General features: G+C 37.8%; 1 protein-coding gene across 1 annotated transcript in view; it reads left to right on the forward strand.

The window, feature by feature from the left end:
- Positions 1 to 12,721, forward strand: part of Ar (androgen receptor) — a 167,881-nt gene that overhangs the window by 137,710 nt on the left and 17,450 nt on the right. The window lies entirely within an intron of this gene.

The following is a 12,721-nucleotide window of genomic DNA, read 5'->3' on the forward strand; positions in this document are numbered from 1 at the left end:
GTCTCTGTGTCCCATGAGCTTGTGTCTACCATGAGCTCTGTTGTCCTTCCATAATGGCTTCATACTATTTGATGATACATATTTTCCCTCTTCTAATTCTTCATATCTTCATCTGCCCCCCCATGCCAGAATCCACGCTACTGCCTGATGCTTCCAAACAGATGCATCTTTCATGAGAAAAATAAGCTCATTAGTCTAGTTTTATTTAGAAAAGGAACTCAAAGGAAAACGAATCTATTTCTGAGTGCCTAAAACTATAACCTTATATTTGATTACTCAGTATCAATTGGGAAAACCCAAATGACTGGATTTCAGCCCGCTTTTCTCCCCTATCAGGGCTAATTTGGAACAGTTGTTATCTCTGGCTTTCTATAAGGCACTCAATGCCTATATATCATTGTAGATAACTACATCCTCCCCTCCTCACAGACCAGTCATGCTTTTAACCAGACCATAATACTGCAAGCAAATTGTTTCAGGCTTGATCTGTGACAATTTCAACATGAGCATCTCAAATAATATGTGGTACTCTCAGTCATCACAGGTAGATGCTCTGTGAGTTATTTTCCAGGCAACCACATCAAATGAGATTCAAATATTTGACAAAGTCTGACCTTGTTTTTGCTTCTTTGGTCTACTCTAAGGACATCCTATAGTTGTGATATGCAGTGGGGAAGAAGCCACAAGACCATTTGGGGTGGGGTAGAAAGAAATCCAGGAGAGGTCACAGAGGGAATGATTGAAAAGAAAGGTTTTACTACATGGATAAGTCCTGAGCAAGGATTATGATACACTCTCCTCTCAATAATTTAACCTCCTGTGAATTGTGCATAATTGTAGAGTGGCTTCTAGGTTGAGGATCCCCTATTAAGACATTGGTTTCATGTCAGAGCCCATATCCTCCATTAAGAAATAAAGGTCTTCTGGCATTACTACAATGGACCTCTTTGGAAGAGAAATCTGCATATGACTAAGATTTTTACTATACAGTTTAGCACTGTGACATAAATTTGTGAATTCAGTCACTGAAGGAGTGGTACAAAAAAGCTATCTGATTGGTTTACTGGAAAAAGTGGTCAAGTTGAGTGGGCATGGGGAATACAATACTGAATTGCTATAGACAGTTTTTAACCTCAGTTTCCTTCCCATGATATATTAGTGAGTATCACATACATACAGGACAGCTCATTGGGCACAGGAGGTTCAGGCTAGGAAACTTCAAGAAAGCTAGAAGATAGATCTTCACAAAATGCAAGGATCCTTGTTTTTTGCCTTTTGCTACGCAGGAAATTGAACCTAGCACCTTGGGCATGCTAGGCAAGTATTATCCACAGAGATAGATATCCAGCCAACTCATAGAAGGATTATTGATGTTGTGTAAATGGCTTTACCTTTGAAGTCAGACAGACCTAGATTAAAAGCCCAGATGTATTATTTACTCCATGCCCCCTGTGAACCTCATTTTCATTATCTGTAATTTATAAATATCATCCTCAGAGTTACAGTTAGGAGAAAATGAAAAGGTGAATAAGAGCATCTTTGAGAAAGTGCTAGACAAATGTGAGAAGTTCTTATTACAATGAGGTCACCAGCATATTAGGTAGATGCAGTCTGTTCTTAGCACTTTCCAATGAGTTTCTCCACAGTAACTAGCTTGGCTTGCCATGCAATATGTGGTATGTAACAACAGTCAGTGGATCACAAAAAAAAAAAATCACTTCTGATTACCTCGCACTGAAAAATGCTACTAGCATAATGCTTAAAATCTGATTTCAATAATTTAGAAAAGTTTATGTTAATTTTGAAGTACCAAGTCAGTGAAAACCAAAGTGTTTATTCTCTTTGTCTTAAAATATAAACCTTTGCACATTGCTGGAGTTATCATCACATCCCCTACTTGCTGACATAACTTCTTCCAAGGTTTATTGTTAACTTTTGGTATCAGTATATAACACAGTTTTTATTCAGTGGAAAGATAAAAGAAAGTATCAATACATAGTGGCCTTGGTGAATACATTGGCAATAGCTCCTCATTTTCATAAGATTTGAGTTTAGTATTAACTTTTCGGTCACCTTTAAGAATAATTTACATAATTTTGGTTCCTTTTCTGTATCATTCACACTACAATTATGTAATATATAATAAAGCAGTAATTCAGAATGTGGTCTTGTGCAAGTCCCTTCTCCCTCCTAGGATGATTGGATTTATCAAGGACCCTTCTGCTGTTATAATTTTGTCCTTTGATGTCAAAATCTACAAAGAAAAGATTGTAGGATTATCACCTTTTACTTCAATTGCCAGTCACCTGCTCATAGAAGTACTAATACGAGAGATTGGTTTGCACAGCAATTTTAGCTGCCCCTATTCACACCTATGTAAGGTATGTGCCAAAACCATACTCTATGAACAGATTGTTGAAGAAGTGGAGGGCAAACAAATGTTTTGAATTCTTGGAGAATATGGCACTCTATAGCTGATGTCTGCTTGGGCTCAACATCGTATGATCTCTAGCATGGATGTGTCTATAGTGTTCTATTTGCTAATGATGGGAGCTCTTAAATTAGGATACACTTAATAAGTACAGCTTTTTCTTCATGTTTCTATGCCTACCTTCCTACCCCCTTGCTTCTTTTTTTAGAAACTATTGGTATTTATGAAACAATCTCATGGGTGGTGAGTTCTCACGATGACCTTTCAGGCTCTTAAATGCCCATCCATGGAAAAATAGATGCCTTTCTTTGTTCTTGATTGATGTCTGGATGCTTTTGAAAACCATACATCAAGAATTGCTTAAAAATTTTAAATGCCTTGCCAATTTGTTTTTTTAAGAAAACCCTTAACTGTCTGGATAAGTACCTTGCCTCCAGTGACTTGATAGTGACTTTTATATAGCACATAATTCAGATAAATGCACCAGCATCACTCATTTTGTTTTGTACTTGCCAAGAAACACTTCCAGTTTCCAAAATGAAATCAGGAATAAAGAATAAGCCTTCTTGCCATCTTCTTTCCTGACCCTTTCCTTTGCTCATGTTCCATTTATCCACTTATTGCCCTGGCCAACTATCATTTCGTTTTGTATTCTGAGATTAAGTTCTCAGTATGTGGTAAATAGCATGGACCTCGGTATTCCTTTCCCTGAACCATACCATGGTATAGACTGTACAGGAATTGCAGGTAGCAGCTACCACCTACAAGAAGGGAAGGACCATGGAGACCCAGAGCATGTGAGCATTGATAAAGTGTACATTTATTTCAAAGGTTATTTGAGCCTGTTATCCCAGTGTTTGTGGGGCTGACAAAGGAATATCCTAACTTTAAGGCTAGTTGAGCTACATAGTAACTTCCAGGCCAGCTAGGACTATAGTGTGGGGCATCCTCAATAAACAAGCAAGCAAAAGATTAATTGAGAAGTTTCTTTACTACTAAGAGATTGAACTTTGCCTCTAAGGATAAAAATCTTAATATGTATGCAAGTTTTAACAATGTCTATGAGTTCCGTAGTTAGGAAAATAGTTCAGGGAGCCCTGGCAATAGTCTGATGCCATGATAAACAGTAATTTCCAATATTCAAGATAATCCCTTTGTCACCACCTCCAAGAGAAGTACAACGTTGCTCCTTCCATATCATGTATCCTAGATGCAAGAAAACAACTGCAATGGTGAAATACAATTTATGGCGTGGTTCCTTATGTATTTTTTTAAAAATTCATTGATATGACTTCAACTTTCTGTGCACTCACCCATCTACAAATACATTTAATGAGTACCTATTGACTGCTAAATATGTACCGCACTCTATACAAGACATCTTGGGAGGACAAGCCTAATAATTGAGATTTAAATGTATGTTTTAAAAATTATATAGGGACAAGGAGGTAGCTCAGTGGGTGAAGGCAATTGCTGCCAAGCCCCACATCCCATATTTGATCTTTGGAACCTACATTGTACAAAGAGGTAGCCAACTTCCTCAGATTGTCCTCTGACCTGTGGCACTATCACACCCACATGCATGTGAATACATGCGTACGCATACTAAACACTAAATAAATAAATATTTTTTAACATTATGTCACATGAGGGGGACAGCGATTATGGTTATACTTTAGTCTTAAGTTATAAGGAGAAAATGATTGGGGAGAAGTTTAGTGAGATGAGGGAAGGGACATTTAAGGCCATGGGCACAACTTGAATAAAGGCACAGAGACATAAAAACTATGATGAGTCTTTAAAGAGCAGCACGTGATTTTAACATGGCTAGAGATAGGAAAATAGGGAGGTGAGCTGGAACCACACTGAAAGTAAGCCCAATTTCAAGCAGTTGAAGATTTATGATTGCCAGACAGACAAGACCACATGTCATATCATGAATTGTGCATTTGTTTTAAGAGAATTTCTAGCAGCTTGAATGTTTGGGGGCTGACAATTTACAAAATGAAGAGTATCAGGCCATACAGAGAGAAACAAACTTTCTAGTATCAACTTTTGCTAAATACCTATGCTTTATTCCTGGGACTACTTAGCTCCACTTGGAAATCTGCAATTACTGACCATTCACAAGAAGAAACACTGACCTAGACCAAGGGAATTGGCTTGTATGAAGAACCTATATGTACATCAAATGACAGTTGCTTTGATCTTGACCACAGTTTTCTACTATGAGGTCATAGAAAACTATTTCTGTGTATGCTTTAGAGAAACCAATTTTTAAGTTCAAATGAGAAGAAACCTGCATATTACTATCCTTAGGAAGATTTGCACTGTAAATACTGTAATATATTATATATATTTATAACTCAGGATTTATAACTCAGGATTCCCAAACTAAATTAAATTTCAGGTCCCCTTTTTCACATAACACCATTTAATATCCTACCAAAACGCTGCTCTCTGGAAAACACTGTAAAAAAAAACCTTGGGTATAAATAAAGACTTTATTCTGTGAGCACATTTTTTACCTACTCAATGTCATCCATTTTCCAAATGTATGTGTCATCACTTCCTGGGTAAATCAGTGAAGTAACAAACAAGAGCAGACCATCTTCAGCACATCTCAGTACCAGTGGCTACCTATTCTACTAAAGTATACCAGAGAAGATCTATAACATACTTGTCTTTCACAAAGCATAAGAAGCCAAAAGCCTTATATTGTCCATCACAACTGATATCCATAGGCACATAATCCTAACCAAAGGAGCATGATAGAAACATCATTTTAAGAAATAGAATGACTTCCAGAATCAAAAACTAACAGTTTTGTTGAACACTGTCTGATCAACATCTCCATACTTAGCCAGAACACCAACATTATGGTACAATTCTGTATCTCATGTTTGACATTCAACAAAGTGTTACAAAGAGCACTTAACAATTTGAGAGCTTGGAATAGTGATGTGTGCCTGTAGTCCCAGCATTGAAGGAGTTGAAGAAGGAAAATTATGAGTTCCTGGCCAGCCTGAACAAACACAGCAATACTCTATTACCAAAACAAATATAGCTCAGTGGTAGGACACATGCTTAGTATACACATAACTTGACCAAAGAAATAATAATAATAAAATGTGAAACTCAAGGACTGGGGATTTTTATGTTTTCCTTAGACTCTCTAGACTTAGAGTCTAGAAAGTTCTCGGTCTGGAGATACAAGCATGAAGTCTCAGTTCTAAGAAGTGTTGCTTCCGTACACAATTCCTATATACTTGAGTGTTTTAACAGCTCTGTATCACAAAAGCATGTACAGAGTAAAAGAATTACACTATGTGTTTGAGCATCAACATGTACAATATATGGTTGACACACAAAACTCTAGGATATTTTTTGTGGTGTTGAGTATGGAACTTAAAGACTTAACATATTAGATAAAAACTACCAGCTATACCACTAGTACTTTTTTGTAAACCAAAGTCCTGTGGTAGCTCTAGTAGAAATAACACGATGGGCTTTGACTTGTTTCTAGTCCTAATTCTGCCACTTACTATTTTGGTGAGCTTATGAAAATCTGTAGATCTCTCTGAGCCTCATTTTTCCCAGCTATATGATAGGAACACCATTTCTTATAAAATTGTTACACATGTAAATAAAGAGTCATGTGTGGTAGGTACACAGTAATTATCATTGTACCTTCTACTCCTTTTTAGGTAAAGATTGATCTTTGTTTTCCCATGTTCCACTACAGACTTTTCTTTCTCTGCTGTTAAATATGGCTTTTAAGTATTGGATTACTGGCCCTTGGTCCTTTGGTTTCTGATTTAGCCTTTCTTTAGTCAACACTTGAAGCCTTCTATCTGTTGCTGTCATTGCCATTTCCCAGTTGGACACACACACACACACACACACACACACACACACACACGTTTTGATAGGAAGAAAGTATGCATCTTCCAGTTGTGCTTTCCAATGGAACTTGTGTGTGGGGAGACCATATATTCTCTCTCTTACCTCCAAACCAGTTATCTGAGAAATCACATAGATGTGCTCCATTTCCAAATACTTGCTTTTAGTGAACTATATTTAGAGGTAAGTAATATTTTTCTAATCATCAAAATTGATGATACTCCATATCTAATACTTGAATCTTGCTTGTAAAATCTCTCCTTAAAATCTTTGAAATTTTAAAATGTGCTAGCCTTAGAAAGATTTTATTGGTGTTTACTTTTGCTATGAGAGATCCAAAATCCTACATTTGCTCTTTCAAAAGACAATGTTCTAGATAATATTTTTCCAATGTATTAAACAGAAAATAGAACACACAACACACAACAGACTATGCACATATAAAGAGCCAAGTATTTCCCAAATGTAGCAATCCAAGAAAAAGTTTAATTTTTTTATAATTTAACTGCTTGTTTGAAATCATTCAGTTTGTTGTTATAAATTGTAAGATGTGTTCCTTAAGACCACACAAGTTTAAACTATTTTCTTATTGTACTGAACTCAGACAATTTACCTAGGTAAGATGCCTTTTTAGAGATCTTTGAACACCTTTTGAGGTCATGTTGCTTAGGAGGAAAACTAAGAAAAGAAGTATGTGCTCACTGAGAAACCAATAAAACATCCAGATGTAGTTATTGATATTTCCATGATAACATATATTTAAGTAGCAGACTGGAAATATAATTATGACCCTGGATGACCTCTTTTGTCATCAGATTCCATGTTACTTAGTCCAACTAATTGATGCTAGGTGTGCCAGTTCCTTCTTTTCCTACTGGCTTACCATCTCATTGAATAATGTCTTCTGAGGCTGAAGTGGGAATAAATTGGTAAGGTATAATTTCAACCTTCTAATAGTCTGCAACTAAAATTATGTGAGTACTAATCACAATCAGAAAATTTGGACTGGCATTTGAAACTAAGATGAAATGTAGATCTTGATCAAGATGAAAGGTTACCAACCCGAGCAGACACAGTGAAGTGTCATATTGACTACTCTGAAGCCAAAAGCAATTGAGGATTCTTTCTCCTTGACACGCAATAAGACATAGAAGCTTTGATTAGTGAACTATTACACACAGAGATATTCATTTTTAAATGATTTCATTTCCAGCTGAGTAAGGATAGTGGGATTTTTATGAGACAGTTTAGCAAACAAATTCAGAATACCATCAATAAAGAATTGTTGTTGATCTTTGGGCTGTAATGGAAACATTCCATTGTACCTTCCTATTCTGTGCTCCATCATATTCTCTACTCTGAAAAAATTAGTTCTTGTCTATTGTGTATGAAGAGGTGCACAAACATGTACTCATATTGAAGTTCTTAAGTACATTTGTCACTAACTAGAAAAGAAAAAAAAATCCCCAAATAATAGTTGTCTATTTCTTCATCTCACTTCTTTCTTACAAGGTGATAAGAAAAGAGGTATGGAAACCCCTTTCCAAAATGGCAACCACCTCTTTCTCTACTTGTGAAGGATGCCTCCTATGTCAGAAGACCCAACACAGGCATCTGATTATTGAGCATATTAGGAATAAACCCATCCTTCCTAAGCCACTACTTTCAACAAAATCACTCTTTCATATTAGAAAATTCCAGTTTGGCAATTGCATATATCTCAAATGACCAGACAGTGAAAAAGGCTTTTCTGGATTTCTGCCAAAAATCCAGTTTTCAGCCTCAGGCCATACAAAAGAGCTGAAGGAAGTTGCTGATCTACAGACAGGAAAGAAGGACCAAATTTTTACTTCTCTTAGAAGAGATGCCAGCCAGCCCCTCTCTTAAAATACTGCAGGAAAAAAAAATCTAGATTCAGATAGTCCTTTTCTCTCCAAAGTCAAGGTGACTCTGTTTGCAGCAGCCCACACAACCTGAACCTTTCCTAAGGCAGAAGAAGGCAAAATCTGCGCTGCAATGATTGCTTCCTTTGTTTCCTGCCAAGGCTAAGCTAATAGAGGAAATGTGTCTACCCTTCTTCTTCTCACCTGAGTGCTTCCTTCGCTCCCCACTACTCCTCACAGAAAACTCTTGCCTCTAATCAGATCGTATGTGAGACATACTGATGTAACAGATGAGACATTCAGCATTTGCAGGTTTTTGTTTTGTCTTCCCACAACCTCCATATTGAAAGTAGTTTCCTCCTGTTGGAGGCACAATATACAAAGCCTGGATAGACAGAAATGAAAGTAAAAATGCTCTCTCTGTCTTGCTTGGGACCTGCCTTTCCTGCCCTGTCCGTTTTCCAGTCACCACCTACACACATGCACGCACTTGCGCATGTGCACACACACACACACACACACACACACACACACACACACACACGGTACTCTTGCATGTAGAAATACAATCTTTCTCTTTCCCTTTACTTAGCCGTATTTGGTGGGAGACAAAGCCAACTTTGGGCGGAAGGGGGGACATTTCTTCCTTCTCAGGGAAAAATTTTAATCTAGTCAACAAGAACTTCTCTAATGTGAATTGAAAGGCTAATGTGGTTTATTTTTTTAACTGCTTTCTATTTGCCTTGAATACTGAATATTTCTGCTAGTGAAATTTTCCTGTAATAAAACCATTAACACACCAATCGTATTTTTTTTTATTTATGACAGACTGACATAATTAATCCTGTTAACACTGGGCCTTTTTTCCCTTTTTTCTCTTTTCTTTCTTTAAAAAAAAAATAAAGAAAAAGAAAAAAACTCTTGTTTGCTTTCCAGGTCGTGCTGACCTGTTCAGCATGGACTGTTTCGCATTTGTTTTTAATGTCAGTTTAAATGTAATTGTAAAAGCATGTATGCTCTAAATTCATGTACTTACTTTTTCCAGTGGAAAAGCCTGGTATGCAAAAGCATTTCCAGGCTCTACAATTTCTCATAAGCAGGTTTGGGGTAATGACCCTGTGCTCCTCACTCAGGATGGCATTTGGACAGTGAACCCCTTTCTTCTGGCTCAGTACTCAGAGGAGGGAGACTTGGAAATAGTTTCTGTGCTTTGGCAAGGATGTGCAGCCTTGCATATCATTCTATTATTAATTATGTTTACTCCTCCACAAACTAAAAACCATTAGACTAAATAGTCCAACATAAACCTTGAAAGATAAAATTTGATATTCTTTCTCCTGGCTATTCCCCTGACCAAGAATTGGGACTGGGAAGAGAATGGGAGTCAGCAGGCAGGGGTGGGGACTGAAGAGCCTTCTTGCCTGAGAGGGTACTTATCATACATTTATTAATCCCACTTGGTCACATTTCCCTGCTAAGCTCTTACTTCATGCTTGTCAAGGACTGGTTTTGTTCTCTACCTATTGTCCCTGTCCTAATTTTCCCTAGTCCAATGCCTGCTTCTGACCATTCTTAGTAATAGCACGGTGGTCAAGCTAGCAGGAAGGCAAGCATACCACCCTGCAAGCTAAGGCATCTGTTTCTGTCTTTTGTTCTGCCATAACTATGTGTTTTGGTATGACTTACCTTTGCACTTTAGTCTCTCCATCTATAAAATAAGGCAAGGGAAAGCATAGATAGCATATAGGTCCCCAAACTCTTTTGTTGAAAATAGAATATTTTCTTCTAATAAAATCTGACATAGAACTCTAAATGTAGATATAGACTATATCACTGCAGCTCTGATTGGAAGCAAGTGGGGTCACAATATTAAAGTTCACTTTGCCATTCCACAGGGACCCTTGAAGAAACTCATAGGCTCCTAAGGGCTCTAGTGGTACACTAGACTGATAGCTAGTAATCCTTTGAACTATCATTCTCTTTCCTATTAGATTTTAGTCATGGTGGAAATTATAAATTTCAGAAAGTAGTTAATTTCTTCTTAGAAAATTTACCTGTTTAAGATAAAGAGCATGAACATGGGGTAATGTAGGACTCAGTAAGAGTGAAAGCCATCATATATTGGCCTACCTAATGTACTCTGTACTAAGCAATGTACACACATCCCCTTTTGTAAAAAATCACAACCCTGTGAGTTAGATCTTGCTATTATATAATGACTCTGAAAGCTATCAGTATGGCCTTCAATCTTTCACCCAAAATGAAAACTGTTACTCCTCACAATTTGCCACTGTAATCAGCTTTTCAAAGTGTTTCTTGCCAGAGATCCATTATGGAGAAAAGTCATAGCCTGTCCATTGGATTATACTTTCACAGGATTCAGAAAGGCCTCACTAGGCTTTCATCATAAAGTAGTCATATAGAGTAATCAGATTGGATTTTCACCAAGTAGATTAGCAAAGTAAAGTATAGGAGAAAACAAAGGATTTGTTTATGAGCATACATATCATATGACTCTAACATTACTAACAAGCAAAAAATAAGCCCTTTATAATAATATTTTAAAATCTCAGTGTCACTTTTTTCTTCCTCCTCCTGAAGCTCAGGGCATATTTCACCATACATGTAAGAACTAGCCAGTTAAAACTTACATCATGGAAGATAAAAGGCCACTGAGACCCTAATCCTAGCTGAGGAGCTATGGGTAGTTGATGGTCGCTGTGGGAGAAAGAGTTAGATTTCTTTTCAGGCAATCTCACTTTCAAAGCCAGCTACAGAGAATCTTATTTTTGTTGAGTCCCCCAAATGATGATGGTCTTAATGGAAAGAGCTCAGTATTTTAAAAAGCTTACCTGATTCAGCCAAGCCCTTCACATTCAACTGAATTGGGACTTGAATATCATTTGCTCAGTCCTTCACAACAGCAACTACAGTACTACATGACTGCATAACTGAACGAAGATGCACATACTCATGGGACTCAGAATCTTGGAGGCCACCCTAGAAATTAGTCTTCCAGAGAGGATGATTCTTTGATATTCCAAATTCTATGATGAAATATCAGGAAGAGAGGCATCCTTGACCTTGGGCACAGTAATTCAAAGTTTCAAAGACTGGAAACATCACCTACACCTCTCCACTACCTAAGAGTGAGAAAGTATATAACCCAGAAAACAGAGACTTGATCTGGAAATATCCCTAAAGGTCATTGAGGTTAGAGAAGTTACAGATTAAGCACATGTAGGCCTCCTTAGGAACACATCATGAAACATGATTTGAAAAGGGTCTCTGTGATGCTGTGGAGGTAGTTTCCATAGAAATCCACTGTCCCAGGGCTGATATACCAGAATCCAAGCTTGCCAGGCTCTAGAACAATAGATGTGAACAAAGTCGTACCTTGTAAGGATCCTTTTTTGCTACTACTGTAACCTAAGTCTAAAATCAGTGATGAGATGTAAAGCAGTTCATATACCATTAGAACTACCCACTTTGGCTGCCACCCCTCTCCGGTTTGCCCCTCAGTTTAAGTAAGCCTCTGCTTTGACATAGTGGTTAGTTTGTGTGTATCTCATATAGAGAGTTATCTTTGACTCTGGGGCTCAGGTGCAGGGGAAGGGAGGAGCATGGGGGTGGCCTTCATGGAAGAAAACAAGGCCTTGGGCACTGAGTAACAGCTGAGACTAGCAAGCTTCATTGTCTAGGATTCCAAGTCGTCTAGCAACATGCTGGCCTCCGCTGCAGAAAGAGAACAGCGGATCCCCACAGAATGAATGGAATCCGATTTCAATTATGTTTAGTGCAGCCACCCTCTTCAGGCAGCTAGCTCAGAACACCTGGTGCGGCTTGAGCCGCTATGATCACACAGACAGCACATTACCAGGGTCCTGGAGGCAAATGGGAATGCAGACTTTCTTCTTCAAAGCAGATGCCTTATAGCTCTGGAAGAAGATAGGAAAATGCCAGCCAGGTTCTGATTGGTACAATTCAAAGAAATGGGAATAATTTTGTCTTGATGGATCTTCCCCACAGTCCCTGTACATATTGATCTTGCTTGAAATGAATCTGTTTAGGCCCACAAGTCATCACCTCAGTGATTTGAGTCACTGTATAGAATAATGGTGACAGATTAAATCTCACTGATAGTAACAACACCAACTACTCTCTGTCCTTGCACCTTTTGAATATTCTTTCCTCATCAATAGCTTTAGCATAGTATGACAAATAGAACAGCTGCCCCAGAGAGCAGCCCATACTCATAACACTGTTCAACAGAACTTTCTGAGATAATGGAAACATTCTATATCTGTGCTGTTCTGTTTAGCAGTAACGGGCTACATGTGGTTTGTAAACACTGGCAATATGTCCAGTGAGACTCAAGCATTACATTTTTATTTCCTTTATCTTAATTATTTAATAGCCACACAGGACTAGTGGCTACTATATGAAATAGTATAAGTCTAGAAAGGATCTCAGAGAGACACATACTGAAATAGAGCAGGAATAA

This window comes from Peromyscus eremicus, chromosome X, assembly GCF_949786415.1.
Source record: "Peromyscus eremicus chromosome X, PerEre_H2_v1, whole genome shotgun sequence".
In the NCBI taxonomy this organism is placed as follows: domain Eukaryota; kingdom Metazoa; phylum Chordata; class Mammalia; order Rodentia; family Cricetidae; genus Peromyscus; species Peromyscus eremicus.